This window comes from Triticum dicoccoides, chromosome 1B (genome assembly GCF_002162155.2).
Source record: "Triticum dicoccoides isolate Atlit2015 ecotype Zavitan chromosome 1B, WEW_v2.0, whole genome shotgun sequence".
NCBI classification, from domain to species: domain Eukaryota; kingdom Viridiplantae; phylum Streptophyta; class Magnoliopsida; order Poales; family Poaceae; genus Triticum; species Triticum dicoccoides.
Window position 1 is genome coordinate 450635252 of NC_041381.1, and position 7109 is coordinate 450642360.

The window sequence follows — 7109 nt, forward strand, 5'->3', positions numbered from 1 at the left end:
ATATATATATATATATATATATATATATATATATATATATATATATATATATATATATATATATATATATATATATATATATATATATATATTCAAACGAAGAACAACACCGGAAAGAATGAAGACAATGCAAAGTTGAAGAATTTGAAAAAAAATGAGGAATTTCAAAAACTGAGGAAAAATCAAATTGAAGATTTTCAACTTTTGGTGGTAGCGTAACCCACCGTATAAGAAAGTTGGCTTCAGACGCCGCGTACATTTGTCGTAGGGCTCTGAGAGTCAATTTCTTCGTTAATTTCTTCACACTTAGAGGGTTAGTCTTCATTGATTGAAGAAAAACGTTACTTCGTGTGTTGCGCATCTAAGTCATCAAGTCAGCATAAGTGTTAGGATGAGTGTCCATTTCAGAGAACATTCGAAGATTCTAGGATATTTAGCTCACACCGCAACTTGCTAAATCTCTTCTCATCTAAGGGCTTAGTGGAGATATCAGCCAGCTGATCTTCAATGCTGACGTGGTCGATGGAGATGTCGCCCTTCAACACATGGTCACGAAGAAAATGATGACAAATCTGGATGTGCTTTGTCTTCGAGTGCTGAACTGGGTTATGAGCAATCTCGATAGCGCTTTCATTGTCGCAGTAGAGAGGCACATTCTTCACGTTGATGCCATAGTCCTTGAGTGTCTGCTTCATCCATAGTAATTGAGCACAGCATGATCCAGCATCAATGTACTCAGCTTTTGCAGTGGAGAGATATACGCAGTTCTGTTTCTTCGAGGACCAACAGACCAAAGATTGTCCGAGGAAATGGCATGTGCCTGAGGTTGACTTGCGGTCCACGTGATCGCCAACATAGTCAGAGTCTGAATATCCAATGAGATCAAATGAAGATCCCTTGGGATACCATAATCCAAGTGTTAGTGTGTGAGCTAAGTATCGAAGAATATGCTTCATAGCCTTATGGTGTGATTCCTCCGATGTAGCTTGAAATCAGGCAGACATGCAAACACTAAGCATAATATCTGGCCTAGATGCACATAGGTACAATAAAGAGCCAATCATGGAGCGGTATACCTTTTGATCGAAGTCTTGACCATTTCATCAGTGCATCGATGGCCATTTGTGGGCATAGGAATTTTGACCCCTTTGCAGTCTTGCATGCCAAATTTCCTCAATACATCTTTGAGGTATTTCTCCTGAGATATGAATATGCCATTGCGCTGTTGACGAATTTGAAGACCTAAAAAGAATTTCAATTCTCCCATCATAAAAATTTGATATTCTTCACTCATCATATAGGCAAATTCATCACTATATCGTTGGTCAGTACAGCCAAAAATGATATCATCAACATATATTTGGCACACAAACAATTCATCATCATAAGATTTAGTGAAAAGAGCTGGGTCAAGTGAACCGGGTTTGAAGCCTTTCTTCATGAAGAATTCCTTCAAAGTATCATACCACGCCCGAGGGGCTTGCTTGAGGCCATACATGGCCTTGTTGAGTTTGAAGACTTTGTCGGGATTCTTTGGATCTTCAAAACCTGGTGGTTGAGCAACATATACTTCTTCCTCAAGCTTATCATTGAGGAATGCACTTTTTACACCCATTTGTTGTAAGATAATATCATGATGGTTAGCATATGCAAGTAATATGCGAATAGCCTCAAGTCTAGCAACAGGTGCAAAAGTTTCATCGAAATCAATTCCTTCAACCTGTGTGTAGCCTTGAGCTACAAGCCGTGCCTTATTCCTCACCACAAGGCCATTTTCATCTTGCTTGTTGCGGTAGATCCACTTTGTGCCAATCATGTTGTGCTTGCGAGGATCTGGATGTTTGACCAGTTCCCAGACAAATTTGAGCTCGAACTGATGTAATTCTTCTTGCATAGCCTAAATCCACTCAGGCTCTAGAAATGCTTCATCTACCTTAGTGGGCTCTGAGATAGAGACAAAAGCAAAGTGCTCACAAAAGTTAGATAAATGTGAAGATTTTGAGCGAGTGAGAGGACCTGGTGCTTCAATGTCATCAATGATCTTCTCAATTTGCACTTCGTTAGCAATGCGAGGATGAGTGGGTTGTCTTCGAGGAATTTGATCAGCATTCCCTTCAGCAGCATTTTCTTCAGCACCAGTTTCTTCAGGTGCACCAGCTCGGTGATCATCACGATCTGGAATGAACTCTTCAACAGATTCTTCGGTAGGAATGACATCATCAGTAGCCTTGAACTTGATAGAATCCTCAGGTGATGGTTCATCTATCACAGAAGGTAGGTGCTCTATTTGCGAGCCATTAGTTTCATCGAACCGCACATCTATAGTTTCAACAACTTTGTGAAGAACTCTGTTGAAGACTCTGTAGGTGTGCGAGTCCTTTCCATAACCAAGCATAAAACCTTCATGTGCTTTCGATGAGAATTTGGAAGTGTGATGAGGATCTCTAATCCAACATTTAGCACCGAAAACTTCGAAATAACTCACATTGGGATTTTTGTCAGTGAGGAGTTCATACGCAATTTTCTTGAAGAATTTGTGAAGATATACCCTGTTGATGACGTGGCATGCAGTATCAATTGCCTTAATCCAGAAGCGACAAGGGTCTTGTATTCATCAAGCATAGTGCAAGCCATTTCAGCAAGGGTTCTGTCCTTGCGCTCCACGACGCCATTCTGCTGAGGAGTATAAGGAGCAGATAACTCATGAGTAATACCAAGTTCATCAAGATAGCCATCTAGACCGGAATTCTTGAACTCGGTCCCATTGTCAGTTCTGATGTGCTTGATCTTCACACCAAAGTTGGTTGAATCCCTCGAGGAAAATCGCTTGAAGACTTCCTGCACTTAATGTTTGTAAGTGACAATGTGCACCCATGTGTAATGAGAATAATCATCAACAATAACAAATCCATATTGAGATGCATCATTCAGAATTGCAGAATAGTGGTTAGGGCCAAAGAGATCCATATGAAGCAATTCAAATGGTCGAGTGGTAGTCATGACAGTCTTCGCTGGATGCTTGGCCTTTGTCATCTTTCCAGCTTCACAAGCTCCGCATAAGTGATCCTTGAGGAATTTGACATTCTCAATGCCAATGGCATGATTCTTCTTCGCAAGCGTGTGCAGATTCCTCATGCCAGCATGACCAAGTCGTCGATGCCATAGCCAGCCTTCTGAAGCTTTTGCAAGTAAGCACACGGCTGGTTGTGGTCCTATAGAGAAATCAACAATGTACAAATCTCCTTTCCTAAAGCCTTCGAAGACTTTGGAATGGTCAGCTTCCATGATCACAACACAATGATATCTTCCAAAGACAACAACCATATCGAGATCACAAAGCATTGAGACATACATGAGGTTGTATCCTAAGGACTCGACAAGCATGACTTTGTCCATGTGTCGATCCTTTGAGATTGCAACCTTACCTAGACCCAATACCTGACTTTTGCCTTTGTCAGCAAAGATGATATGCTTCAGATGTGACGGTGATAAAGGAGCATCCATCAATAGATTCTTGTCACCCGTCATGTGATTCGTACATGCACTATCGAGGACCCACTCGTTTGCTTTAGGTTGATCATCCTGCAGATGAATTAGTGCAACTTATAAACTCATATACTTCATCAGTGAAGAATATGACATCAGTGTCATCAGATCAATTTCATCAAGCAATAGCATAGATAAATCAGTATGAGGACGTGAGAAATGAAAATTCATTTCTTCATGATTAGCCTGCGTCCTTTTAGGCACATTCACGTCTCCAGCAAATTCTTTAGACATTTTAAGCACGTCTGGAGACCTGACCCTGCATAAGAGATTAGTTCTTTTTCTTCACCACCCACATCTGGAGGGGTGGGAAAGAATTCATCACTCTGCGAGCACCATATGAGAAAGGTGGCATGGATGCCAGTCCACTTCGTTTCACATAAGAGGGGTTAGTGTAAGCATATGAATAAGCAGAGAAATTCTTCGAGGACTTATGAACATAATGATTTGAAGAACAATGCACATATTCATAGCCCTTAGCTCTACCCTGCGAAACAGAAGGGTTAGCACGATGATGATCATATGAGGACTTTGATCCATTTGAGGAATTTGATCCACGTGAGGAATTTGGTTCACTTGAGGACTTGGATCCATATGAAGAATTTGGTTCATATGAAGAAGTTGATGTGGGGTTCCTATTCTTCACAGGTGGTGTCATGAGGACATTCACCTGAAGACTTTCAAGGCAACTTTTGGGAACCCATATTTTCTTCATAGGGGAACCGTTCCTGCAGTTAGTCCCAACATATCTAGCAAACACTTCACCATTCTGATTTTTGAACAGTTTATAGTTAGAGTCAAATGACTCATCAGAAGAATGAGGAGATTCACATGTAAAGCCAGATAAGTTGGATGGATCAACTGGAGGTCCCTTTGCAGCAACCCATGAGGTTTTGGGGTACTGCTCAAGCTTCCAATATGTTCCATAAGCATTGAGTTTCCTCTCAAAGGCAATACCCTCTTTCCTAGGGTTCCTGTTGAGGATCTGCTTTTTCAGCACATCACAAAGAATCTGATGCCCTTTGAGGCTTTTGTACATGCCTGTCGTGTACAAGTCCTCCAGCCCTGCATCATTAGTAGTACTAGCAATGTCCTCATATGAGGAATTAGTGATAGCAGAGAGAGGTGAAGAATTTGTAGCATTTGAAGCATTTGAACATTCAGGTGAAGAATTAGCAGATTCACGTTCTATGCACTTGAGACATGGAGGAACAAATTCTTCCTAAGTAGCGCTGATTTGTTGAGCAAGTAATGAATCGCGCTCCTTCTGAATATCTCCATAACTCACTCTTAGCTTCTCAAGATCTTGCTTTCTTTGAAGAAATTCACAACAAAGCTTCTCGTGATCAGATAAGAGAGTGTTATGATGACTTTGAAGGTTGTCAAACTTAGACTGAAGTCTCTGAAGATTTTCAGTTAAGTCTTTAGTGTGGTCCATTTCTTCACCCAACATATCATCACTTTTGTCTAGCATGTTTTGAAGCTTTTCAATAGCCTTTTGTTGTTTCACAACAATTTTAGCAAGTTTAGAGTAGCTGGGCTTAAGATTTTCATCAGATTCGTCCTCACTTGATTCAGAGGATGGGTATTTAGTTACCTTGGCACCCTTTGCCATGAAGAAATAGGTGGGAGCGTAGTCATCATTGCCTTCATCAGCATTGTTGGTGTTGCCATTTTCTTCAGAGTTGAAGATAGACTTGCTGACAAATGCGATATCAAGAGCTAGACTTGCCACACCAGACTCAGACTCCTCAGATGCTTCCTCTTCCTCATGATCCTCAGATTCAGCCTCAGAATCCATTTCCTTGCCAATGAATGCCCGAGCCTTCTTGGGGCTGCTCTTCTTGTGAGATGAAGACTTCGAGGATTTTGATGATGAAGACTTCGAAGATTTCTTCATCTTCTTGGCATCATCAGAACTGTAATCCTTGTATTTCTTCTTCTTTAATTCCTTGTCCCACTGAGGACAATCTTGAATGTAGTGACCAGGTTTCTTGCATTTGTGGCACAGCCTTTTCTTGTAGTCACTAGATGAGGAATTTGTCGGGGGTTGGAGACGACATATGCCAAAGGATGGCTTATCATGGTGGGAGCAAGTAGAATGTCGCCGGTGCCTGGAAGTGGGATGAGGCGAAGACATGCACGCCGGCGGAACTTACCCAGCTTCAGGGCTCTCCTAGGAGATAACACCCCTACTGCTGCTCTGCGGGGTCTCCGCATGATCACAAAGGCAAAGTGACTACAATGGTACTCCTGGAGCTGTTTCGGGAGGCAGGAGAGGGCAAGGCTAGCTCTCTCCCCCCTGTGCTATCTGGTCTATCTCTATCTAGGTCCGAACCCTTTGCATGGGTGCCCCGGGGGGTTTATATACGCCTACCCCCGGGGGTACAATAGTAATCCGGCTGGGCGCGGGTCCCAGCCGTCTGTCTCTCAGGCCGCCGTCTTCCCCGCCGGCTTCTGGGGCCCGCCGACTGGCGGGTCCCGCGGACAGGCTTGATACTGTAGCGGCACTCCTGATGACGCAGGCTCGGTCATTGGGTCGTGACAACAGTGCCGCCATCTATCGGGCGATCACTGTCGCCATTCCCCATCCTATCTGGTTAATGGCTCGTGGGGCCCTAGGGAGGAGTCAGCCGACTCCAAGGAGGCAGACTCCCACAGGTCCATCTTTGGGCCGCCCAGACCGCCTTCGGCCCAAGCACTGACAGGCGGCTCCGCCATCTTCGGGCCGTACAGGCCGGCGTCGTGGGCACAATGCGTGGCGCACTGTGGCTGAGGTCAGGGCAGGCATGGCAACAGTGCCGCGCCTCGCCGGAGATCTTCCAGCGATACGGCTCACTGTAGCCATGCCGGCCCTTCGTAAGCAGGGGGGAATGGCCACGACGTGACCGCACCCCATATCGTACTTTGGGATGAGGGAGGAGTCATGGGCCGACTCTCCATAGTCGGCATCTCTGGGGTCGCCAGCTCGGAGTCGGCTTATCTCGGAGTCGCTGTCTGGGACTCGGCTTGTCTTGGAGCCGCTCCTGGGACTCGGCTTGAGGGGCGCGGCCTGCCCCGATGTCTTGAAAGGTCCTGGGACTCGGTTTAGCCTACCCATGGCCCAATACTCCGACAGTAGTCCCCGAAGCTGGGGAAGCCCTGCGGACGCTGCATTGTGGGGCTTCAACAGTTTCAACCTTCCAGGAGCGGACCCTGGAACTCGGCCGTCTTCCCTTGGGATGACTGTCGAGAGTCGGATGTTTAGCGAAGAGCCGCAGCTCGAAAGTCGCGGCAGGAAACTAGGCGGCGTGCCTGATACGCTTCCCCGCAGCCATCAGGGTGGTCCTATCGCGCGGCGCCATGTGGAGAGGGCAGTCTGCCTGCCCACGCGCGCGACGGGACGGGCCGTCAGGTGGGGCCCGCCACTACCGTGCCTCGGCATACGAACGGATCCATTGCAGCCGTGGACGGTTGGTTTTCCCACGTCGTTACTGCGTGCAGTAACTTCGTGGGGTAAATCATGGGGCGGCATGGGGCATCGTGCGTAGTTAATCCCACGCCCGCCCCTCGGCTCCTCAGCC